Here is a 27,516-nt window from a genome sequence, read left to right as displayed (position 1 = left end):
CCCTAATCTGATTGGATATACAGGTTCATGGCCGGGCTGGGAACCCCTGTTCTATGAGATACTTAGGTTCACATAACTAGAAGTAGTATCTCTGGTTTATATATAAGGTGCTATACTGTCAAGTTTACTATACTGTCCCAAACTGTTTTCAAAGGTTAAACCAAATTACCCTCCCATGAGCAGTATTTGAGTATTCTTACTCTTTATTTTCTCAAAAATACCTGAGATCAGACCAAGAATTTCATCCTTGGTCTGATAGATGTGGAATAATATCTTATTGTTGTTTTAATATGCTGCTGCTACTGCTGCTGCTGCTGCTGCTAAGTTGCTTCAGTTGTGTCCGACTCTGTGCGACCCCATAGATGGCAGCTCACCAGGTTCCCCTGTCCCTGGGATTCTCCAGGCAAGAACACTGGAGTGGGTTGCCATTTCCTTTAATATGCTGGTATTACATTATTCTTATTTTAAAAATAGACGTTAATGCATAACAAAATTTAGTAACTTAAATTCATAGATGTAAAAGAGATTCCTGGACCATAGAAAAGGAAAAGTTAGGACACTGAAATAAAGTCTTTCCCTGTTGATAATTCTTTCCAAACCTGACTTGACTCATATTCCACAAGTTATGAAAAGAAAGTTAGCCAAAAGCAATCTGACTTTTGGTAACTTTCAATCCAAAGTGGCCTCAAGAATTTTTTTTTTTTTTTTTAAGACAAAAGCTGCTGGGCCCTGTAAAACGTTTGGATAGGATGGTAAAGAATCTGCCTCCAATGCGGGAGACCCAAGGTCAATCCCTGGGTCAGGAAGATGCTTTGGAGAAGGGAATGCTACCCACTCCAGTATTCTTGTCTGGAAAAAACTCATGGACAGAGGATCCTGGTGCAAAGAGTTGGACACAACTGAGTGATTAACACTCACTTTTAAGTTGCAGAGTTGGGTGAACACTTAATCCATCTGTACTTAGTTTCCTCACCTATAAACTGGAAGAGTAGGACCAAAGAGTTTTCTCATTTCAAAAATGAAATTTTAGGTTTCCCCCCAGTTTATACAACACTTAAAAGCTGAGTGAGTGTATACCTGTGGTGGATTCATTTTGATATTTGGCAAAACTAATACAATTATGTAAAGTTTAAAAATAAAATAAAAGAAAAAAAAGAAAATAAAAAATATCACATCACTTTGGAAAAAATAAATAAATAAAAGCTGAGTGAGTGAATGAAGTTGCTCAGTCGTGTCCAACTCTTTGCGACTCCATGGACTATAGCCTACCATGCTTCTCCATCCATGGGATTCTCCAGTCAAGAGTACTGGAGTGGGTTGCCATTTCCTTCTCTAGAGCATTTCCCAACCCAGGGATCGAACCCAGATCTCCTGAATTGTAGGCAGGCACTTTACCATCTGAGCCACCAGGTTTGGTTAAAAGGGTCAGGGAGGCCTGCTTAGCCTTTCCCTCTTTCTCTATGTCATTCATGCCAACTCTCTGGAAGTTTCCCAGGATGCTGGGAAATACAGTTTAAAAACTACCAGGCAAAATAGTCTCTTGAGTCCTATTCCCAGCACTAATACCTAGCAAAAGTGCATATAGGTACTCTCAAAAGTGGCTCAGTTGTCAAACACAAATGTTTCCTCAACTTGTGACCGCTTTTATCTATGGTCTATGCCATGACTCAGTTTATCTATGGTCTGTGCCATGACTCAGTTTATCTATGGTCTGTGCCATGACTCAGTTTATCTATGGTCTGTGCCATGACTCAGTTCGCATCCTTTAAATATGTGCATGTGTGCTTAGTCGCTCGGTCAAGTCTGACTTATTGTGACTTCGTGGACTGTAGCCTGCCGAGCTCCTCTGTCTGTGGGAATTTTCAGGCAAGAATACTGGAATGGTTTGCCATTTTCTCAGACGCAGGATTGAACCTGCATCTCCAGCATTGCAGGTGAAATCTTTACTCCTGAGCAATGGGGAGTTTCCTGTTACATGCAACCCCAAAATATAGTAGATGGAATTGCAGAAACATTTTTAGTACCAAACATGATGGTTGGTTCTAGTCTTTCTGTGCTAACTATTTTATATTGTTCCTTCTTTAACTCTTTATTAAGGGGTGGGGGGGGGACTGATTTAAGGAAGACAATTAGAATATATTTTGCTTTCTTTTGCAGATTTTCTTTCAGCTTTCATACTATCTTTTCTTGTGGGAATAAATCAGTTTACATTTTGCATAGAGAAAGATCTTTTGCCTTTTTAATATTTAATTCCCAGCAAAATACTCTTCAATGCAGTAGAAAGCTTATAATAATTGGTCCCTTGGATCTGAAAACCATTCATGCAATTAAACCTAGCGATTGACACACAGGCACACATATTTATTAACTGGTATCTGAAGTATTATGGAACAGGAAAAAGTATATGTGAAACTGATAGAAAAAAATTACCCAGGATTTTAAGACTAAGCAAGATGCTGAATAATTTATTGCCTTTGGATAATTTTATTTTTTTTTTTAAATTCAATTCATGAAAGCATGAAAAATTAAGCCACTGAACTATTTCTGCTAAGGGAAAGAAAACAACCAAAGCCATTAATATCACATCACTTTAAAAGAATCGAATCAGCTGAAAGTGCTTGAATTTTTAAGCTGAAGCTTGAAATTTTATTGAGTGATGGTGGACACTCAGACTAGGCAACTGAATGCAGAATAGTGCTCTGTAAGTCTGGTCGTGTTAATTGAAAAACAAGAGACAGTAAAATAATGAGGAAAAAATGAGTTGCCTTTCTGAGAAAATTGAGACCCTCACACAGGAAAAATAAATATATGTAAAAAACAATATATTGAAAAAGGAGATTTAAAGAAGAAAATGAAGTAGTTACTTCGTACAAGGATAAAAAGTAAAGAGATACAATTTAGGCATGAAAGCATATTTTGGAGATAATTTGGGGATTCAGAGAACTTCATCATTAAGTTTTCATCCTTTTCTTGCCTTGAATAATTAAAAAAGTTGAAGTATTTTACTTTTGCTCTAGGACCTGCCTAAGGTTTATTAAAAATACTGTTTTCTAAAAAAAAAAAAAATACTGTTTTCTATTATGAAAAAGTTAGCATAAACATTAAGCAGTTGGGAAATAATTAAAATATTTTATAGCTCAACCATATGCTAGAATGTACTCATTAAAATTACATCCAAAGAACTACTAAGAATTATTTTTTTTTTAATAATATTTAAGGATGTGGGAAATGCTCATCTACAATGTTATGGAATAAAGAAACAAACTTACAGAATGGAGTCAGAAGTATATTCCCAGTTCAGTGTGTATTTACATATTGTATATGTGGAAAAAGGACAGGCAAGAAATAAACCACAATTCATTTTCCAAAAGCAAATACAAACATTGTAGAAGTAGACAAGCAGTTTTCTTTTGGTCGTGACTTTACTCTTTTATGATACAATCTTAGACAAACATTTTTTTCTTTTTTCTCCTTAATTCTTTGCCCCATAACACAGTGCCTGATATCTAGTAGATTCTTAATAATTATTTACTAAATATGGAAGTGTACTGTCATGAGTTTAAGACCTTAGAAATTTAAATGAAAATCCCAGGTGGTACTGTAAAGAATCCTCCTGCTAAGACTCAAGAGACACAGGTTCGATTCCTGGATTAGGACGATCCCCTGGAGTAGGAAGTGGCAACTCACTCCAGTATTCTTGCCTAGAAAATTCCGTGGACAAAGGAGCCTGGTGGTCTACAGTCCATGGAACTGCAAAGAGTTGGACACAACCGAGCCCACAGAAAGTGACTAATTTATTGGTCTTGGTATGGAGTTATCTTAATGAGAGATTTATTAATTTTGTATGGACTAGTGCTTAGGAGTGCGAGCTCTGGAATACAAATATCTGGGTTCAAATCTAGTGCAGTACTTAGTTGTGTGAATTGGGACAAGTGGCTTAACCTCTCTATTCAGACTCTTTTTTAATGGGTGTATTGGAAGTACTGAATGAGATGGCCTTTGTAAAGTGCTTAGCATCAGCTCACATACTGTGAATGTTTACTATATGTTACCATTGCTTTTATAATAAAAACATTATAAATTCAGGAATGATTTAATTTAAAATGAAACTGGAAAAAGGCTAGGTCACTAAAGCACAGGAAAAGGGGCTAGAAGATTACTGTCACAAATATTTTTAGGATTTGACATATAATCATTACTCTCTAAATATAAGAAACATTTGTAGTATGTACATGTAATTCCATTTATATGAATTTTTAAGTTATCTTTCCTATCACCCTTCACCCAAACATCCAGTCATCCATTCACCCATCCACTTATCCATCTGTACTGAGAGGTATCTAGAGTGATATTAATACTGGTTATTTCTGAGTGGTTTCATTTAAGTGATTAATTGCCTTATTCTTTATGCTTTCCTGTAATTGAACATTTTATGAATATGTACAATTTTTTGTAAAACTATAAAGGTATTTTAAAAATCATAGAATAAAAATCAACACCAACCTCTCCTCTGTAACAATAACTGTAAATCAAGCTTGGTGGAACAAAATTAACAATTTTTACTGTGTCTGTACCCTATAGGCAAAGAAGTGATGGAATTGAATATATACTATTCTTTTCATGGTAGAGTAGAAGTAGAATAAATTTAGCAGAATTTGTAATTAGAAAAGATGCGACTTTCACACATTTTTAAGGCTTCATTTTGCATCAGAAAAGGAATATGCTCTGGAGGGTTTGAGTAAATATGTCCTACTTACACATGAATGTAGAGAGAGCCTATTATAAGAAGATATTCATGTTGGGAAGAATTATTTGAAGTTATTTCTATGCCATTTGCAACACTAATAATATTTTTATTACAAATGAGAAAGAACCACCTCATAATTACTGAGTATCCTAGGAAATATCTATACAACAAAGCCCCAATGATTGAGTCCCATAATATGTAAATAACAAAGCCCTTACAAACTGCATATATGCATATGTGCATTAGGAAAGTGTGGCTTCTGAAATGGCTTAGCAGTAAAGAATCTGCCTGCCAATGCAGGAGACCCGGGTTGGATCCCTGGGTCTGGAAGATTCCCTGGAGGAGTAAATGGTAGCCCACTCCAGTATTCTTGCCTGGAGAATCCTGTGGACAGAGGAGCCTGGTGTCTATAGCCCATGGGGTCGCAAAGAGTCCAACACGACTGAGCATGTGGTAATGCATATGAGCTCTGAGGTATTAAGGACAACTACAGCTGCTCACTATAGTGGATGCTGTGGTATAGCCCACATACACCCACTCCAGCCCTGAAGTTCTCAGTCCCCAGCTGCTGAACAAGGATTTGTCGATCCAAAAGGCCCTACCTCTTCCTGGGAGGGTAGTGGGTGGCAATAGGGTGGATGTGTCTTAGCCTCCCATCCCATTCCTACCTCCAAAAATTGATTACCTCAGTAATGCTATATGGCATACATCTAAACTTATATTTTTGATTTAATGACTTGAAGTAACCTCTGTATAATCAGCACTAGAAAAACTGAGGAATTTAGTATCTGCGTTACCAACTAATCACTTATGTGTTTTGAACTATGTTATTCCTTTTAGTTCTTCTAATTATTACTCTAGAACTATAAATTATGTACCTAAACCTCTGGTTTTGGAGTCATTAATTTTAAGCAGTATCTAATTTTGCAAAACTAGAGAATTAACAAACTACATTGTCTGCTACTTTTTCACTTCTCTGGTTGCTATTCTATTTTTTTGTTTGTTTTATAGAGGAGATGTTTTTCTTATAAAACGTGTTTTATAAGAACATACACATACATACATGTATGTGTTTGTGTCATTTGTGCATGCATAAGACATATATGGAAAATGTATTTGTATATCTATTCATGTATATATATGTAAATTGAGAGAGATTTATTCTAGACTTTTATAATTACCTATAGGTTAATTTGTAAGGCCTCCCCAGACAGCCATTTTGCTTTTTTGCATTTCTTTTCCATGGGGATGATCTTGATCCCTGTCTCCTGTACAATGTCATGAACCTCATTCCATAATTCATCAGGCACTCTATCTATCAGATCTAGGCCCTTAAATCTATTTCTCACTTCCACTGTATAATCAAATCAAATCCCTTATGATTTGTGAAAAGAAGAGAAGCAAAAAGCAAAGGAGAAAAGGAAAGATATAAGCATCTGAATGTAGAGTTCCAAAGACTAGCAAGAAGAGATAAGAAAGCCTTCCTCAGCGATCAATGCAAAGAAATAGAGGAAAACAACAGAATGGGAAAGACTAGAGATCTCTTCAAGAAAATTAGAGATACCAAGGGAACATTTCATGCAAAGATGGGCTCCATAAAGGACAGAAATGATATGGACCTAACAGAAGCAGAAGATATTAAGAAGAAGTGGCAAGAATACACAGAAGAACTGTACAAAAACATCTTCATGACCCAAATAATCACGATGGTGTAATTACTCATCTAGAGCCAGACATCCTGGAATGTGAAGTCAAATGGGCCTTAGAGAGCATCACTACGAACAAAGCTAGTGGAGGTGATGGAATTCCAGTTGAGCTATTTCAAATCCTGAAAGATGATGTTGTAAAAGTGCTGCACTCAATATGCCAGCAAATTTGGAAAACTCAGCAGTGGCCATGGGACTGGAAAAGGTCAGTTTTCACTCCAATCCCAAAGAAAGGCAATGCCAAAGAATGCTCAAACTACCGCACAATTGCACTCATCTCAAATGCTAGTAAAGTAATGCTCAAAATTCTCCAAGCCAGGCTTCAGCAATACGTGAACTGTGAACTTCAAGATGTTCAAGCTGGTTTTAGAAAAGGCAGAGGAACCACAGATCAAATTGCCAACATCCGCTGGATCATGGAAAAAGCAAGAGAGTTCCAGAAAAACGTCTATTTCTGCTTTATTGACTATGCCAAAGCCTTTGACTGTGTGGATCACAATAAACTGTGGAAAATTCTGAAAGAGATGGGAATACCAGACCACCTGACCTGCCTCTTGAGAAATTTGTATGCAGGTCAGGAAGCAACAGTTAGAAGTGGATATGGAACAACAGACTGGTTCCAAATAGGAAAAGGAGTACGTCGAGGCTATATATTGTCACCCTGCTTATTTAACTTATATGCAGAGTACATCATGAGAAATGCTGGACTGGAAGAAACAAAAGCTGGACTCAAGATTGCCAGGAGAAATATCAATAACCTCAGATATGCACATGACACCACCCTTATGGCAGAAAGTGAAAAGGAACTAAAAAGCCTCTTGGTGAAAGTGAAAGAGGAGAGTGAAAAAGTTGGCTTAAAGCTCAACATTCAGAAAATGAAGATCATGGCATCCGGTCTCATCACTTCACGGGAAATAGATGGGGAAACAGTGTTAGACTTTATTTTGGGGGGCTCCAAAATCACTGCAGATGGTGATTGCAGCCATTAAATTAAAAGACGCTTACTCCTTGGAAGGAAAGTTATCACCAACCTAGATAGCATATTCAAAAGCAGAGACATTACTTTGCCAGCAAAGTTCCATCTAGTCAAGGCTATGGTTTTTCCTGTGGTCATGTATGGATGTGAGAGTTGGACTGTGAAGAAGGCTGAGTGCCGAAGAATTGATGCTTTTGAACTGTGGTGTTGGAGAAGACTCTTGAGAGTCCCTTGGACTGCAAGGAGATCCAACCAGTCCATTATGAAGATCAGCCCTGGGTGTTCTTTTTTTTTTTTAATTTTATTTTATTTTTAAAATTTACAATATTGTATTGGTTCTGCCATATATCAACGTGAATCCACCACAGGCATACATGTGTTTCCCATCCTGAACCCTCCTCCCTCCTCCCTCCTCATACCATCCCTCTGGGTCGTCACAGTGCACCAGCCCCAAAAATCCAGTATCGTGCCTCGAACCTGGACTGGCGACTCATTTCATATATGATATTATACGTATTTCAATGCCATTCTCCCAAATCATCCCACCCTCTCCCTCTCCCACAGAGTCCATAAGACTGTTCTATACATCAGTGTCTCTTTTGCTGTCTCGTACACAGGGTTATTGTTACCATCTTTCTAAATTCCATATATATGCATTAGTATACTGTATTGGTGTTTTTCTTTCTGGCTTACTTCACTCTGTATAATAGGCTCCAGTTTCATCCACCTCATTAGAACTGATTCAAATGTATTCTTTTTAATGGCTGAGTAATACTCCATTGTGTATATGTACCACAGCTTTCTTATCCATTCATCTGCTGATGGACATCAAGGTTGCTTCCATGTCCTGGCTATTATAAACAGTGCTGCGATGAACATTGGGGTACACGTGTCTCTTTCCCTTCTGGTTTCCTCAGTATGTATGCCCAGCAGTGGGATTGCTGGATCATAAGGAAGTTCTATTTCCAGTTTTTTAAGGAATCTCCACACTGTTCTCCATAGTGGCTGTACTAGTTTGCATTCCCACCAACAGTGTAAGAGGGTTCCCTTTTCTCCACATCCTCTCCAGCATTTATTACTTGTAGACTTTTGGATTGCAGACATTCTGAGTGGTGTGAAATGGTACCTCATAGTGGTTTTGATTTGCATTTCTCTGATAATGTGTGATGTTGAGCATCTTTTAATGTGTTTGTTAGCCATCTGTATGTCTTCTTTGGAGAAATGTCTAGTTCTTTGGCCCATTTTTTGATTGGGTCATTTATTTTTCTGGTATTGAGCTGTAGGAGTTGCTTATATATTTTTGAGATTAGTTGTTTGTCAGTTGCTTCATTTGCTATTATTTTCTCCCATTCTGAAGGCTGTCTTTTTACCTTGCTTATAGTTTCCTTTGTTGTGCAGAAGCTTTTAAGTTTAATTAGGTCCCATTTGTTTATTTTTGCTTTTATTTCCAATATTCTGGGAGGTGGGTCATAGAGGATCCTGCTGTGATGTATGTCGGAGAGTGTTTTGCCTATGTTCTCCTCTAGGAGTTTTATAGTTTCTGGTCTTACGTTTAGATCTTTAATCCACTTTGAGTTTATTTTTGTGTATGGTGTTAGAAAGTGTTCTAGTTTCATTCTTTTACAAGTGGTTGACCAGTTTTCCCAGCACCACTTGTTAAAGAGATTGTCTTTAATCCATTGTATATTCTTGCCTCCTTTGTCAAAGATAATGTGTCCATATGTGTGTGGATTTATCTCTGGGCCTTCTATTTTGTTCCATTGATCTATATTTCTGTCTTTGTGCCAGTACCACACTGTCTTGATGACTGTGGCTTTGTAGTAGAGCCTGAAGTCAGGCAGGTTGATTCCTCCAGTTCCATTCTTCTTTCTCAAGATAGCTTTGGCTATTCGAGGCTGTTTGTATTTCCATACAAATTGTGAAATTATTTGTTCTAGCTCTGTGAAGAATACCGTTGGTAGCTTGATAGGGATTGCATCGAATCTATAAATTGCTTTGGGTAGTATACTCATTTTCACTATATTGATTCTTCCAATCCATGAACATGGTATATTTCTCCATCTATTAGTGTCCTCTTTGATTTCTTTCACCAGTGTTTTATAGTTTTCTATATATAGGTCTTTAGTTTCTTTGGGTAGATATATTCCTAAGTATTTTATTCTTTTCGTTGCAATGGTGAATGGAATTGTTTCCTTAATTTCTCTTTCTGTTTTCTCATTATTAGCATATAGGAATGCAAGGGATTTCTGTGTGTTGATTTTATATCCTGCAACTTTACTATAATCATTGATTAGTTCTAGTAATTTTCTGGTGGAGTCTTTAGGGTTTTCTATGTAGAGAATCATGTCATCTGCAAACAGTGAGAGCTTTACTTCTTCTTTTCCAATTTGGATTCCTTTTATTTCTTTTTCTGCTCTGATTGCTGTGGCCAAAACTTCCAAAACTATGTTGAATATTAATGGTGAAAGTGGGCACCCTTGTCTTGTTCCTGACTTTACAGGAAATGCTTTCAATATTTCACCATTGAGGATAATGTTTGCTGTGGGTTTGTCATATATAGTTTTTATTATGTTGAGGTATGTTCCTTCTATTCCTGCTTTCTGGAGAGTTTTTTTTTTTTATCATAAATGGATGTTGAATTTTGTCAAAGGCTTTCTCTGCATCTATTGAGATAATCATATGGTTTTTATTTTTCAATTTGTTAATGTGGTGTATTACATTGATTGATTTGCGGATATTGAAGAATCCTTGCATCCCTGGGATAAAGCCTACTTGGTCATGGGGTATGATCTTTTTAATGTGTTGTTGGATTCTGAGTGCTAGAATTTTGTTAAGGATTTTTGCATCTATGTTCATCAGTGATATTGGCCTGTAGTTTTCTTTTCTTGTGGCATCTTTGTCAGGTTTTGGTATTAGGGTGATGGTGGCCTCATAGAATGAGTTTGGAAGTTTACCTTCCTCTGCAATTTTCTGGAAGAGTTTGAGCAGGATAGGTGCTAGCTCTTCTCTAAATTTTTGGTAGAATTCAGCTGTGAAGCCGTCTGGACCTGGGCTTTTGTTTGCTGGAAGATTTTTGATTACAGTTTCAATTTCCGTGCTTGTGATGGGTCTGTTAAGATTTTCTATTTCTTCCTGGTTCAGTTTTGGAAAGTTGTACTTTTCTAAGAATTTGTCCATTTCTTCCACGTTGTCCATTTTATTGGCATATAATTGCTGATAGTAGTCTCTTATGATCCTTTGTATTTCTGTGTTGTCTGTTGTGATCTCTCCATTTTCATTTCTAATTTTATTGATTTGATTTTTCTCCCTTTGTTTCTTGATGAGTCTGGCTAATGGTTTGTCAATTTTATTCATCCTTTCAAAGAACCAGCTTTTGGCTTTGTTGATTTTTGCTATGGTCTCTTTTGTTTCTTTTGCATTTATTTCTGCCCTAATTTTTAAGATTTCTTTCCTTCTACTAACCCTGGGGTTCTTCATTTCTTCCTTTTCTAGTTGCTTTAGGTGTAGAGTTAGGTTATTTATTTGACTTTTTTCTTATTTCTTGAGGTATGCCTGTATTGCTATGAACTTTCCCCTGAGGACTGCTTTTACAGTGTCCCATAGGTTTTGGGTTGTTGTGTTTTCATTTTCATTCGTTTCTATGCAAATTTTGATTTCTTTTTTGATTTCTTCTGTGATTTGTTGGTTATTCAGCAGCGTGTTGTTCAGCCTCCATATGTTGGAATTTTTAATAGTTTTTCTCCTGTAATTGAGGTCTAATCTTACTGCATTGTGGTCAGAAAATATGCTTGGAATGATTTCAATTTTTTTGAATTTACCAAGGCTAGATTTATGGCCCAGAATGTGATCTATCCTGGAGAAGGTTCCATGTGGGCTTGAGAAGAAGGTGAAATTCATTGTTTTGGGATGAAATGTCCTATAGATATCAATTAGGTCTAACTGGTCTATTTTATCATTTAAAGTTTGTGTTTCCTTGTTAATTTTCTGTTTAGTTGATCTATCCATAGGTGTGAGTGGGGTATTAAAGTTTCCCACTATTATTGTGTTATTGTTAATTTCTCCTTTCATACTTGTTAGCATTTGCCTTACGTATTGCAGTGCTCCCGTGTTGGGTGCATATATATTTATAATTGTTATATCTTCTTCTTGGATTGATCCTTTGATCATTATGTAGTGACCGTCTTTGTCTCTTTTCACAGCCTTTGTTTTAAAGTCTATTTTGTCTGATATGAGTATTGCTACTCCTGCTTTCTTTTGGTCCCTATTTGCATGGAAAATCTTTTTCCAGCCCTTCACTTTCAGTCTGTATGTGTCCCCTGTTTTGAGGTGGGTCTCTTGTAGACAGCATATGTAGGGGTCTTGTTTTTGTATCCATTCAGCCAGTCTTTGTCTTTTGGTTGGGGCATTCAACCCATTTACGTTTAAGGTAATTACTGATAAGTATGATCCCGTTGCCATTTACTTTATTGTTTTGGGTTCACATTTATACACCCTTTTTGTGTTTCCTGTTTAGAGAATATCCTTTAGTATTTGTTGGAGAGCTGGTTTGGTGGTGCTGAGTTCTCTCAGCTTTTGATTGTCTGTAAAGCTTTTGATTTCTCCTTCATATTTGAATGAGATCCTTGCTGGGTACAATAATCTGGGCTGTAGGTTATTTTCTTTCATCATTTTAAGTATGTCTTGCCATCCCCTCCTGGCTTGAAGAGTTTCTATTGAAAGATCAGCTGTTATCCTTATGGGTATTCCCTTGTGTGTTACTTGTTGTTTTTCCCTTGCTGCTTTTAATATTTGGTTTTTTTGTTTGATCTTTGTTAATTTGATTAATATGTGTCTTGGGGTGTTTCACCTTGGGTTTATCCTGTTTGGGACTGTCTGGGGTTTCTTGGACTTGAGTGATTATTTCCTTCCCCATTTTAGGGAAGTTTTCAACTATTATCTCCTCAAGTATTTTCTCATGGTCTTTCTTTTTGTCTTCTTTTTCTGGGACCCCTATGATTCGAATGTTGTGGCGTTTAATATTGTCCTGGAGGTCTCTGAGATTGTCCTCATTTCTTTTAATTTGTTTTTCTTTTTTCCTCTCTGATTCATTTATTTCTACCATTCTATCTTCTAATTCACTAATCCTATCTTCTGCCTCTGATATTCTACTATTTGTTGCCTTCAGAGTGTTTTTGATTTCATTTATTGCATTATTCATTATATATTGACTCTTTTTTATTTCTTCTAGGTCCTTGTTAAACCTTTCTTGCATCTTCTCAATCCTTGCCTCCAGGCTATTAATCTGTGATTCCATTTTGATTTCAAGATTTTGGATCAATTTCACTATCATTATTAGGAATTCTTTATCAGGTAGATTCCCTATCTCTTCCTCTTTTGTTTGGTTTGGTGGGCATTTATCCTGTTCCTTTATCTGCTGGCTATTCCTCTGTCTCTTCATCTTATTTAAATTGCTGAGTTTGGGGTGTCTTTTCTGTATTCTGGCAGTTTGTGGAGTTCTCTTTATTGTGGCGTTTCCTCATTGTGAGTGGGTTTGTACAGGTGGCTTGTCAAGGTTTCTTGGTTAGGGAAGCTTGTGTCAGTGTTCTGGTGGGTGGAGCTGTATTTCTTCTCTCTGGAGTGCAATGAAGTGTCCAGTAATGAGTTATGAGATGTCTATGGTTTTGGGGTGAATTTGGGCAGCCTGTATCTTGGAGCTCACGGCTGTGTTCCTGTGTTGCTGGAGAATTTGCTTGGTATGTCTTGCCCTGGAACTTGTTGGCCCTTGTGTGGTGCTTGGTTTCAGTGTAGGTATGGAGGCATTTGATGAGCTTCTGTCAATTAATGTTCCCTGGAGTCAGGAGTTCCCTGGAGTTAGGGTTTGGACTTAAGCCTCCTGCTTCCAGTTATTGGTCTTATTTTTACAGTAGTTTCAAAACTTCTACTTCTATACAGCACCATTGATAAAACATCTCCTTTTGAAAACATGGGTTGCTTTTCTGGGTGCCTGATGTTCTCTGCCGGCATTCAGAAGTTGTTTTGTGGAATTTACTCGGCGCTTAAATGTTGTTTTGATGAATTTGTGGGGGAGAAAGTGTTCTTCTCGTCCTACTCCTCCGCCATCTTAGCTCCTCCCCCTGGGTGTTCTTTGGAAGGAATGATGCTAAAGCTGAAACTCCAGTACTTTGGCCGCCTCATGTGAAGAGTTGACTCATTGGAAAAGACTCTGATGCTGGGAGGGATTGGGGGCAGGAAAAGAAGGGGACAACAGAGGATGAGATGGCTGGATGGCATCACTGACTTGATGGATGTGAGTCTGAGTGAACTCCGGGAGTTGGTGATGGACAGGAAGGCCTGGCATGCTGCGATTCATGGGGTCGCAAAGAGTAGGACACGACTGAGCAACTGAACTGAACTGATAGGTTAATTCTAAAAATTAAAACAATGAAAAAAATTATACTACATTATAATTATGTAAGATATATTTATTGCAAAGCTAAACCAAGAAGTTCATGATTAGATCCTGAGAGAAGGAAATATAATATCAGATTTACTTACCACTCCTGGACAATTTTAGAGCTTTCTCTCTTTTTCAGACCTTTAAAATTTCACCCCAAACCACTAAATGTGAGCCTTTTGTCATTCAGTCTTCTTGACATGAGGTGGCTTTTCCATCTGAAAATGCTGTTTGTCTTTTGTTTTTAGTAACTTTTTTATTTTTCGTTTTGATTCTCTGTATTTTCCTTATGGAATGCTTAGTAGACAGATGTTGCGCCTTCTGGATTGAGCTTCTGTGTGTTTTAATTTTTCTCTGCTTCATCATTTTGTCTTTTAGCTTTAAATTCCAAGTGATTTATTTTTTGTTCGCTTTCAGATGTCTAACTTGGTCTTCAGTCATATCCATTTTAAGATTCAGTCTCTCTAGTGAATTTCGTGTTTTAGTAATTACATATATATAATTTCTAGGAATCAATTCTTGCTCTCAGATTCCTTAAAATATGCTTATTTTATAGGTATAATATTATCCTGATTATCTTTGGGGTAAATACAAATTAATCGGGCTTCCCTGGTAGCTCAGATGGTAAAGAATCTGCCTGCAATGCTGGAGACTCAGGTTTGATCCCTGGGTTGGGAAGATCCCCTGGAGAAGGGAATGGCTACCCACTCTAGTATTCTCACCTGGAGAATTCTATGGACAGAGGAGCCTAGTGGGCTATAGTCCATGGGGTTCCAAAGATTTGGACATGACTGAGGGACTAATTTTCACTTTCCCTCTAGAGGTGAAGGTCCATGTTCTTTCTCTCTTTGATTCTGAGTAAATTCTATTACTGCTTCACTAATAGGAAGCAGCAGAAGTGATGTGCCAGTTTCTGAGACCAGGCCTTAAAAGATCAACTACTTCTACTTTCTGTATCTTAAAGGAAAAAAAAAAAAGAAACTAGTTCTTGGAATCCAGCCACCACGCTGAGAGGAAGCCTGAGCAGCCGTGTGGAGAGGAACTAAGGTCCCTGACTGAGAGCCCTGGGCAAGCTCTCAGCCAGAAGCCAGCATTAGTTGACCAGCTATGTTAGTGAGTCATCTGGGAAGTGAATACCACCAGTCCACTGATGCCATGTGGAGCATAGATGAGCTGTTCCCATCAAGTCTGGCCATTTGACTGACTCATAAGAATAATAGGTGCTTATTGCCATTCAGAATTGGGTTTTGGGGTGTCTTGTTACACAGCAATAGGTAACTGTAACAGAGACTGTGAAGGTGGGCAAATTCTGTTGATGGAGAAGTTTCCTTTCAAGGTACATGGCAAGGAACAGCAAGGCAAAATCAAGCTCAAGAAACTGAGTCAGTCGAGCTAGAAGCAAAAGGATAAATACTGTAGAACTCCATTTATATAAATTTACAGAACAGACAAGATGTATCTATAGTGACAGAAATCAACAGTTGCCTGGGTAGGCAGTGGAGGAACTAACTGGGAAAAGTCCAGTTATGAGGGAACTTTTGAGGTGATGGAAATATTCTGTTTCTTGATCAGGATGGTGGTTTCACAGTGTATACATTTGTCAGAACTCATCATGCTCTTAAAAAAACAGGTACATGGGCTCCATGCGGTATAACTATAGTAAATATATCCAGATTGTTTTCTTTGGGATTCCAGGCTTCCATAATCTGGCAAATGCATTCTCTATGGCCCTTCTGATTCATCCTATGCCCATTCTTCGTAATCTGCTCACCATTCTTGAACATGAATGTTCTTTCCTAGTACACATGCTTTCAGTTCTGTTCAGGTGCTTAGTTGTGTCAGACTCCTTTCGACCCCATGGACTGCAGCACGTCAGGCTTCCCTGTTCATCACCAACTCTTGGAGTTTGCTCAAACTCATGTCCATTGATTTGGTGACACATGCTTTAGCTCTCCATAGTCTCTCCTCACGAAGGGCTTTCTCACTATCATTGCTTAATTTTCCAAATCCTATCTGTTAAGGGTAAAGGCTAATAAAGTCTTTCTGGATTCTATTAAAATCTGAATTGTTTTCTCTTTTTGGGCTACCACAAGTTACTAGGGGCTTCCCAGGTGGCTCAGTGGTAAAGAATCTGCTTGCCAATGCAGGAAACCTGGGTTTAATCTCTGGTTTGGGAAGATTCCCTGGAGAAGGAAAGGGCAACTTAGTATTCTTGTCTGGAAAATTCCATGGAGAGAGAAGCCTGGTGAGGCTACATTCCATGGGGTTGCAAAAAGAGTCACACATGACTTAGTTACTAAACAACAAATTACTTGCCCCATTCCCTTAGAATGCATGTGAGGATGCCTTAAATTATAATTAGATCATCTATATGTTTGACATACTGGTCATCTCGCCCACCAGACTTAAGCTCCTGGAGAATGAGAATGTTTTCTTGTTCAGCTTCTAACTTCAAGAATTCTTTGTCTACAGTAAATGCTCAATAGATGCTTGTTAAGTTGAAATATCTTGTCAATTCTAAGATATCTGGTTTTAGGATAGGTCTGACTGCTAATTAAGATTATATTCTTACGTTGTACAGCAGCTGTTTGTTCTGACATTTCAAGTTAGCTTTGTTTTCATCTTGGCATATGACTGTCTTGTCATATACACCCCTATCCACCCTGTAGGCTGCCTCATTTCTAATTTTCTTTGCTGTTATGAGTTTATATTTAAAAATACTGATACTTCAATAGTATAAAAGAAGATAAACATGAGTGTTCAATCTACTATTCTAAACAAAATTCTGTTCAAATACTCTAGCTATCTCAATTCTGTAAAATTATATACTGTGTTCTCTTACTATGTTACCTATGCAAACCATCTCTCTCTATGGGGCTTTGCTTTCTCATCTATAGAATGATTGGAGCAGACAACATGAACTTTTAAACATTTCAGGCTTAACATTTTTGTGCATCAGGGTTCTAGGCAGATATTTTTCCAACACTGAGAGTTATTTGTGTACACCTGCCATAAGATGTCGTTACTGAGGAGAAGGAAAAAATGATGTAGATTTAAGTGAATTTACAATGATTGTTGTTCTAGCAATTATCCTTGTTAGCAGCTTTTGAATGAGATAGGAGGACATCCTGTCTTTTTACACAGAAAATCTTTGTGTCTATTTTGCCCAGAGATCTGGTCACCTTTCAAGAAGCCAAAACAGATGCTAAGAAACTGATTCAATCTCTCATAATCCCCAAATAACCCTATGTATGCTGTGGCAATGCTCATGTGTAGGAGTAGCTTTTTAGAATGGTTTATTTATAGTGTATGAAATGGGGTCATCTTAACTGTGGTTCATTGAAATGCTTTACAAATAAACAGAAGTTGTAACACATAAAGTCTACCATCCTGAACAAGCTGTCTCATATTATTTATCAGTAATTATCATATTTGCTCACATAATGTTTCCAAATTTTAGAAGATGTGTACTACTAAAACAGAAGTGGGAGGTATGAAACTGGGCTCATGAAAGAGAAAATAGATCATGACAAATAGAATACAGGTTTTTTTTTTTTCTGGTGGATTGCATTTTTCTGGGAACTTCGTGTGTGCACTTGAAATACTATTTTTCTGTTAACATTTAATTAAACCTAGCTCCCATAATTCCAGGATCTAGGATTGTTACTATTGGAAATTATATAATTCAACATAATACAAGGATGGGAGAAATAGAAGGAAAAGAACCTTTTATAGAGGGAGGATAGAGGAAGGCAAATTGCTGTGTAACCATGAAATGATGTATTTGAATAGAGGCTGAGTCTGGGCTCCTTCTGACCTGTGAGAAAACAGAGGAATCTGCAAGAAAATGCTAACAGATTTCAAAGTCAGGAAACAGAAGCAGAACTGGGGGGTATTGTCAGTGCCGTGAGAACACTCTGAAGAGAAGGGTTGCTTGCTAAGCAAGTACACTGAACTCACTATTAATATTAATACTTTGGTTATACAGAAACAAGATCACGTTTCTGCACCTTGGAATCCCCTCGAGGTGTGTGGTAGCTTGCCTTTTATTTTCCATACGGACTCAGGTTATTCATTTAATATGTAAACTATTCTGGTTGACTTGTGGCTCAACTGGTAAAGAATCCACCTGCAATGTGGGACACCTGGGTTGGGAAGATCCCCTGGAGAAGGGAAAGGCTGCCTACTCTAGTGTTCTGCCCTGGAGAATTCCATGGACTGTATAGTTCATGGGGTCACAAAGAGTCCGACACAACTGAGCGACTTTCACTTTCACTTTCACTCTGGTTGAGGGCCTCCACCTGCAAGAGGTGAAATGTTAGCAAGTTCCCTGTTTGGAAAGGGAAACTTAAAAGCTACTGTTTGATTTAAATTTTCTTTAAAATGACACAACCACAAACAACAAGGTCAAAAGGAATCATCAAACACATTCGCGTCTGTAATTTACTGTGGATACAGTAGTGACGTGAGACACATGCATTCTGAAAACTCGCTCCGCTTACTGGAGCTGCAGTGAAAAAAAAAAAAAAAAAATGTCATCGCAGGCACCTGACATATATAACAGATGCTTTTGAGCCTGGTGAAGTAAAACCAACATCATCCTCAGTATCATTTCAACCTGAATCCTTTACATTTCTCAGGTGCTACTCAAGTATAACATGACACATACAGCAAATTATCAATGTACTCCCTAAATAGATCAAACCCTTCCTTTTCTTCTCAGGTCTAGTGGGAACCTTGTAGCAGTGGCTACCTCCTTTGTTCTTCCAGACCTCTAAATGTGAATTTTTGAATAGAGTACCATTCAGTTTTCAGAGTTCAAAACCTACTTTCAAAGTTTGTTTCAAACCTCAACAGTAAGGTCATTGTGTGGGTGACTAAGACATGTGTGTTCCCAGGACACACAGGTTTTATTTCTGAATGTCCTCATGAGTTTCATGCTTTCAGAAGCAGAGGTGCTTTTTAGTGATTATAAAGAAAGTCGGGCAACCCTACTCTTCCACAATGAGACTTTGATAGTTCTGCTTATCAGGGTTTCCTAGGTTGACTGTAATCAACCTTCAGTTTCCCTACATAAAACAAGAGAACTCAGGACCAATTTACACAGGTGAACAGAAAGGAGCAGCACGGTGAGCTCAGGTAACTTAATAGCAAAGGGCAAGCTGAGAGCTCTTCTCAGTGCTTAGAGATCAATTGCCTTTCCACATAAAATGAAGTGGTCATATTTCTAAGCATCTCCTCAACAGCTTCACTGCACTTTTATTTCCACCTTGACTGCAACATGCCCTATTGGGTTTCATGGGGATGATGGCATAATTTCCAAAAGAAGTCCAGATGTAGGTGACTCAAGGTTTTAGAGGAAATCTGCTTTCAAGAGGGATGAAGTGATTATGAGGGCCCATTTCCTTTCCAAATTTGTCACTGCCTAGATAGCTTACTATATTAATTTTATGCATGAGTGCCTTATTTGTTTCATATGAGATACAGCATGAGGCTGCTGGAGCAAAATATCATTAGGTCTGGAAAAGGATTGGGTCATGAAGGATGATGAAGCTTTGTCATCAAGGATCACTGGACAAAGATTTTGTGTAACCTTTCATGTATTAAGTCATAAATATAAAATGAAGCATATTGGTATGTATGTACAAAGGAATGACACTTGAAATCTGTTCGTGAAGTGACGGCCCACTTAAAAGCAAGACATGAGTGCAGCCATGTTGGTTACCAGTCTACTCCGGGGAAGCTGTAGCAGTGGGTTTCCCTCTCCTAGTTTTGACTCTGGAATTGGTAGAAAAGGTAATCTTGGTCCAAGTTCACTGTTTGGGACATTTTATCACGGGTCCAGGCCTTATGGTCTAATTACTGCTTTGAAGAAAAAGGAGGGGGCAGGGACTTCTTTGATGGTCCAGCGGTTAAGACTTTACGCTTTCCCAGCAGGGGCACAGGTTTGATCCCTGGTCAGGGAACTAAGATCCTGCATGCTGTGCTGCACAACAACAACAAAAAAGACAAGGTGTGAGGGATAGTTATAGGTGGTTCTGGATGTCTCTGCCTATCATAGAGATAAGTATTTTTGTATATAATATGCGTATTATAAATTTGTGTGTAAAGTCGCTTTAGCTGTGTTTGACTCTATGTGACCCTATGGACTGCAGCCTGCCGGGCTCCTCTGTCCATGGGATTCTCCAGGCAAGAATACTGGAGTGGGTTGCCTGTGCACTCCTTCAGGGGATCTTCCCAACCCAGGGATTGAACCCACATCTCTTAGGTTTACCTGAATTGGCAGGAGGGTTCTTTACCACCAGCATTACATAGTGGTTAATAGCAGATTCAGGTTGCCTGGGTTTGGTTCCCAGCCCTACAGCTTTAAGAGCTTGGATAGGTATTCAATGTCTCTGTTTCTCAGTTACCTACTCACCACACAACTGTACCTTATCTCTATTTGATTAATGGAGAAGCTCAGGTACAGAGAACTTACTAGTTTTCCTGACCTCACTCTTTTAATAAATGGTAAAGCTGAGGTTTGAACCCAGGTTGCCAGTTTCCAAATCCAGGTTTTTTACACTACATTCTATTGCCTTCGGCTCATGCAAGCATTTAAACAATATCTGGGACTTAGAAAATGCATATTATATGTGTGAGAAAGTTAGGGGCTGCTGCTATTTTTAAAATTTTTGCACAGCATTGTTATATGCCAGTCACTCAGCTAGATGTTGGGAGTATAGAAGTGAACCGAAGCTGACACTATCCCCATGGAGATGATGGTTAATTTGCAAAGAAGGATAATTAAAAGGAAACAAAAGCCTAATTATAAACTATAATAAAGGCTACAAAGTGAAGATACTGGAAACTCTAGTAGTTATATCAGGGGAATCTAACACAAACTAAGGAGAAGCAAAAGCCTTCCCCAAAGAAACGATGTTTGAACTGAGATTGAAGAATGAACATACATTGACTAGAAAGAGCCAGTAGGTGGGGCAAAAAAGTGGAGGTTGAAGGCCTTTCTATCACAAGGAGAAATAAGGAAAACTATTCAGTTTGGGGAAACTGAAGATGGCTGGTGTGTTAGGCAGGTCAGTGGTTGGAGGAGGTGGAGACATAATATGGGACAGGAGAGGTATTGGTGGGGAAAGACACTGCTGGACCATGTGGGCAATGTTAAGGAGTTTGGATTTTCCCTAGGTATAACAGGAAGTCATTTTAAACTGTTTAATGGGAAGTGTTTTAAACTGTGAAACAGTTAAAACTGTGAAACAGCAGGTTTGACTTATTAAAAAACATCACTCTAATGTCAAGATTTTCATACATTCCACTTCCCCAGAATACTTAATCTTCCCTATCCTTTTCTAAATAATAATTTTAGAAGTTGGTGCTTTTTTTTTTTAAGTTGCTTTTTTCTTTCTTGCTCCTGGGACCACAAATATCCTGTGAACAAATTCTTTCTTATCTTCCAGCGACCTGTAAGCTTGTGTGTTATAACTTGCTTACTCTAAGTGTTAGACAGTTTTCTATGTCCTACATAGTAGTAATGCCACTGCTTTTAGGTGGTTTTCTTCCTCTTGTAAAGTATAATTTGCGTTAAGATTCTGAGGCTATGGTTTTTCCAGTAGTCGTGTATGGATGTGAGAGTTGGACTATAACGAAGGCTGGGTACTTAAGAATTGATGCTTTTGAACTGTGGTGTTGGAGAAGACTCTTGAGAGTCCCTTGGACTGCAAGGAGATCCAACCAGTCCATTCTAAAGGAGATCAGCCCTGGGTGTTCTTTGGGAGAAATGATGCTAAAGCTGAAACTCCAATACTTTGGCCACCTGATACAATATTGTAAAGTTAAATAAAATAATAAAATAAAATAGAAAAGATTCTGATGCTGGGAAAGATTGAGGGCAGGAGGAGAAGGGACGACAGAGGATGAGATGATTGGATGGCATCGCCAACTCAATGGACATGAGTTTGGGTAAACTTTGGGAGTTGGTGATGGACAGGGAGGCTTGGCATGCTGCGGTTCATGGGGTCACAAAGAGTTGGACATGACTGATCGACTGAACTGAACTCAAGATTCTGTATTTGATCCCTAATTTTGACATCATTATACTTTTCTATCCTAACCTTTTCCTTTGGTTTAGCTAAGGTCTTCATTCTTTTATCCAACAAAAATTTTCCCCAGATTTATTGAGATGTAATTGACTTATGACATTGTATAAGTTTAAGGTGTACAGTGTGTTAATCTGATACAGTTGCGTATGCAAAATGATAGCCACCTAACACCTGAATCACGTGACATTACCATTTCTTTTTTGTATGTGGTGAGAAAATTTAAGACCTACTCTCATAGTAATTTTCAAGTATGTAATACAGTATTGTTATCTACAGTCACTATACTGTACATTAGAGCCCTAGAACTCATTCTTCCTGCAGTTGGTTGTTTGTATTCTCTGACTGACATCTCCCCATTCCCCACCCAAATATTTCTTCAGTGAATATTCTTAATAGTTACCAGGTTTTATATTAAGTATTCAGCTGTGAGGAAAACATGCACAACTTGTCTTCATAGAACACAGGCTTAGGTTTGTAGGTGACTTCCAAAGTTCAGACCTGTTTATCCAGTGGTCTATTGGGCCAGTCTCCAGGATCAACACTTGGAAATTATGTAGTATATTTTCAGTAAGTTTCACTACAATGATTCCAAATTTCAAACTTCACAGCTTTCTTGGGCAACTCCTTCCCCATGCCCTACTCTCCCACTGTACCCTGATCACAGATTCTCACCCTTGAGACATTTGGCAAAAGCTTCCTCTACCTTGTTCTTCAAATTCATTCCCTCCTTATTCCCAGAGCTGCTGTCCTAATGAAGGTTTGTTCCTTTGCACTTGGATCATTGCTTTAATAAACTAGCAGACCTCATGGATCTGTGGTCACTCTTTCCTAGATCATGATACTCCTTTGGCAGATTCATTTTCCAGATGTTCAGTTCTGATACAGCACTCTCCTCCTCACACCTTTCTGTGGGGCCACATTCCTACTAAAAGAAACCCCATCTCTCTAGATGGACCCTCCAGATCCAAAGTTTCAGCACATTTCCTCCCCATCCCAGGCCTCTTGCATTGCAGTTAAACTGTACTACTGCTCTTCTCTAAACACACCTCATGCTTTCCTACTTCTGTATCTTCTGCTAATGAGGCTCCCTCCATCTGGAACATCCTCCTGAAATATGTCATCTGTCAAATTCTTTCAAGACCCATCCAGAATGCCACCCACTTCATTAAGCTGTTCTTGACTTCACCAACCAGATATGTTCACTTTTCTTTTTAGCCTGTCAGCAGATGAATACTTATAAGAGACAGCTTGTAAACAGGTGTTCATTTTGGCAGCTACTTATTAAACTATCAGCTTAAAAGAAAACTCTGTACCAAGTACATACTTTCTTGTTTCTGATGTATGTACTTATCACATACTATTTTATCCTGTAAAATAGTAGCTAAGCCATCCATTCATTCATCTTACAAATATTTGTCAGGCATCTGCTGTGTGTTCTGTTTTCTGCTCCTGACTGGATTGAAAAGGAAAACCCCCAAGTGCATAGAACAAATACGTGTAAAGAGAGATGTCTCAGTGGTGGCCCGTCAGGAGTTTTAAGAACTGGAACTGGACATATGTTCCTTTAAGTGGCAGACTTGTTTTTTATATAGCAAATAGGTGTGTTTGGGTGCTAAAATGGGAGGGGGTGTAAGAGACTGCAAGCCCACACACAGTTTGAGCTCCTTTGAAGCGGTAGTTAGTTTACTGTGTCTCAGCTGGTAGCACCCTGGGGGAGGGGGCGGTGGTGACAAAGGAAGCCATGCTATTCCTTTGTATCAGTGTTTGTATCTTTGTCCCCTGTCCATCCCATGTTCTCTTCATCTGAGGGTAAGTTCAGTTCAGTAGCTCAGTCATGTCCAACTCTTTGTGACCTTGTGGACTGCAGCACGCCAGGCCTCCCTGTCCATCACCAACTCCCAGAGTTTACTCAAACCCATGTCCATTGAGTTGATGATGACATCCAAGCATCTCATTCTCTGTTGTCCCCTTCTTCTCCTGCCTTTAATCTTGCCCAGCATCAGGGTCTTTTCAAATGAGTCAGCTCTTTGCATCAGGTGGCCAAAGTATTGGAGTTTCAGCTTCAACATCAGTCCTGAACTGTACTGAAAACCCATTTTGAACTGTGTCCCCGTGATAGTTCTCACACAGGAGATTTCTGATAAGAGTCTTGAGTACTCTAGATTTGAACAGTCAAGCCTCACAAAGTAGGAAGCAGGCTTTGATGCTCAACATAGGAGGCACCTTGGCCTCAATGCATTATTTATGAAATTACACTAGACCCCGCAGGGCCTTGCCAGTTTCAGATGATGGAGCATCACACTTTTTAGAGGAATAGAGGGATGGGAATCTGGTCATGTGATCTGAGTAGACTGCATGCATTTCTCATTACGTGGATAACCACAAAGGCTACTCTTCTCTTTTCTTTCAGGGGAACAAAAGGATTTTCCCTAAACTTTCCAGCTCTCTGTACCAGTACCTTCACCCCACAGAAGTAGAATGAGTTGCCTAGGTGGTGGGCTAACTGGAAAAGTCTGTACAAAGTAGATTTAGCATGAAGTAATGAAAGCATTAGACTGCTTCTTTGCACAGACTACTTCCACGGGCCTGGTTAGAGACTGTTCAAAGAGTATTTAAGGTTAGTTGCTGCAATAAAATACTTAAAATGTCCTAAAATCCTACATCTGAAATGTGGATGAAACTTGACAGAGATTTTCCCAAATTCAAGCCTGAAAACACCTATCTAAACTCTTAGTTTTTTAAAAAAAGTCATTCTAGAAAAAGAATGAATTATCATTTTTATCTGTATAGAAAATATTAAAATTATTATCCTACAAAAAGACAACTGAAGAGTATTCAATGAAAAATGGAGAAAAGAGGATTAAGAGTCCTATGAAAAAAATTACTAAAAGTATTATGTTGTCCTGTAGTTTGATACTTGTTCAGTTCAGTTCAGTCGCTCAGTCGTGTCCGACTCTGTGTGACCCCATGAATCGCAGCACACCAGGCCTCCCTGTCCATCACAAACTCCCGGAGTTCACTCAGACTCACGTCTATCGAGTCAGTGATGCCATCCAGCCATCTCATCCTCTGTCATCCCCTTCTCCTCCTGCCCCCAATCCCTCCCAGCATCAGAGTCTTTTCCAATGAGTCAACTCTTCGCATGAGGTGGCCAAAGTACTGGAGTTTCAGCTTTAGTGTCATTCCTTCCAAAGAACACCCAGGGCTGATCTCCTTTAGAATGGATTGGTTGGATCTCCTTGCAGTCCAGTGGATTCTCAAGAGTCTTCTCCAACACCACACTTCAAAAGCATCAATTCTTCAGCACTCAGCCTTCTTCACAGTCCAACTCTCACATCCATACATGACCACAGGAAAAACCATAGCCTTGACTAGATGGACCTTTTTGGCAAAGTAATGTCTCTGCTTTTGAATATGCTATCTAGGTTGGTCATAACTTTCTTTCCAAGAGAAAGCGTCTTTTAATTTCATGGCTGCAATCACCATCTGCAGTGAATTTGGAGCTCAAAAAAATAAAGTCTGACACTGTTTCCACTGTTTCCCCATATATTTCCCATGAAGTGATGGGACCAGATGCCATGATCTTCGTTTTCTAAATGTTGAGCTTTAAGCCAACTTTTTCACTCTCCTGTTTCACTTTCATCAAGAGGCTTTTTAGTTCCTCCTCACTAGCATTACATTTTTGTTAATTCTTTGACTGTAAAGGAATATTTACTTCGTATCTAACTTTCTATTTTTTTTTTTTTTTCTCAAAAGAGATCTTAAAATTGTGTTGATCTCAAGCTCCTCAAAGCCTGGATCTACCCCTGGTTTTCTGCACTTTCCATTACTGGCTGGTGAGAGGTGACAGTTCCAGGTAAGTGTGTCAGCTGTGCAGAGCCAGACTTTCTCTTTCAGGCTTCAAATCAGTGGAGCTCAAACTTCATCAGAATCACCTGGGTTGTCTGTCCCACTGCCCATCTCCCCAGGGGTTCTCATTTAGAATGTCTAACCCTGATATGCGTTTCCAACAAGATCCTAGGTGATGCTGAGGCTGCTGCTCCAGGGACCCTGCTTTGAGAAACACTACTTTAAAAATGATTCTCAATGTTGGCGGCATGCAGAAAGCACCTGGAGGGGGTTTAAAATGACTAATTCCTGGTGCAAGTCCTTCATGAGTCTTATGATTTAATCATCCTGGGCAGAGGGTATTTTACAAGTTTTCCAGGTAATTCTAAAGCATAGTTAAGGTTGAGAACCAGTGGTCTAGACGATGGGTTGGGAGTAGCAAATCTTAACTATGTTCTTCAATATGGTGTTATCAGTAGCAACGGTTTTCATACATTTTATACATCATTTATTGTGCCTATGGTATTCCAATGCTGATAGTGTATGAGATCTATTAACTAAGAAGCCTTTGATATATGAAACAATTGCACATACCATTATATCACCTATAGATTTTTATATATTTTTAAAAATGTCAATATGTATATGGAAAACCAGTGATTAATATTTTGAGGTAAAATTTTGGCAGAGATCATGATAGATTTCATTAAATAAAAGACATTCTATAAGAACTCAGCAAACTAACAATTTCATTTCGGACAAGCTGTTGGATATTGTAGACTTTGGTGTACATATTACCTGTGTGTATTATCATGCTCTGGAAATTTGAACTAGCTTAAAATTTCCCAATAGTATTTTTTGAATTATAATTTTATCTTCTTAACTAATTTCATGCCATTTCCCTATTTGATCTGGATTAGCAGCTCTAAGAAAATGTATTATAATAGTTTATTTAATACTCAATTTATAATTTTTTCTCATTGGAAACTAAATCTCCTATGATGGTTTCTCTAAAACATAGCTGTTAGCCTCATTCACTAAGAACCAAAAGGACTGTGGCATCTCTAGATTTCTTTTTAGCAAGGTCCTTAAACAGCTGGTCATTGACCCTCTAGTGAATAGTGGCTTGAGAATGAAAGTAATTTCTTCCTTTGAATATCCGGGTGCCTCATGGAGACAGAATGTCTTTAACTACATATTGTATCTCTATACTTATTATCATTCCATTTGGAAAAACATGTCACATGGGGCCAAAGAGATCCAGTTAGGCTGTGGATTCTGCTTAAATGAATACCTGATGAAGCGATAAACCAGTTTTAAAATGAATTTGCTGCTCCCATCAATTCTTTGTGACTCTGTTCCAAGTCTGAAAAATGTATCAAATAATGAAACTTGATAATCTGACCTTGCTAAATGCTGCAAGCTATGTCTCAGGCTGTGCATATGGTGAACTCTTTATTTATTTAATTCCTAAAAAAATGCTCTATAAAAGAATGTCTTTTCCATATTCCAGATAATGCATTCAGTCTGGCTATATGTGAAACTTAAATTATTTTGGGTTATTTGGACAACCAGAATTAATTTTCAGTAAGTACAGAGTGACACTGTCTTTAATTATGATGAAGTAGAGTGTTACAATGGGAGCAAAAATGCCTTATTCTTTTTTTAAAAATTAATTAATTTATTTTAATTGGAGGCTAATTACTTTACAATATTGTTGTGGTTTTTGC

General features: G+C 38.3%; 1 long non-coding RNA gene across 1 annotated transcript in view; it reads left to right on the top strand.

Annotated features, from left to right (window-relative positions):
• LOC123328573 overlaps positions 1-27,516 on the top strand; it is a 54,394-nt gene that overhangs the window by 11,506 nt on the left and 15,372 nt on the right. The window contains exon 2 of the long non-coding RNA XR_006543492.2: positions 25,715-25,814. This is a non-coding gene — a long non-coding RNA (uncharacterized LOC123328573). The remainder of the gene's footprint in view (positions 1-25,714; positions 25,815-27,516) is intronic.

This window comes from Bubalus bubalis, chromosome 2 (assembly GCF_019923935.1).
Source record: "Bubalus bubalis isolate 160015118507 breed Murrah chromosome 2, NDDB_SH_1, whole genome shotgun sequence".
Taxonomy (NCBI): domain Eukaryota; kingdom Metazoa; phylum Chordata; class Mammalia; order Artiodactyla; family Bovidae; genus Bubalus; species Bubalus bubalis.
The sequence above is the reverse complement of the archived record's forward strand: the minus strand, read 5'-3'. Positions and strand labels throughout refer to the sequence as shown.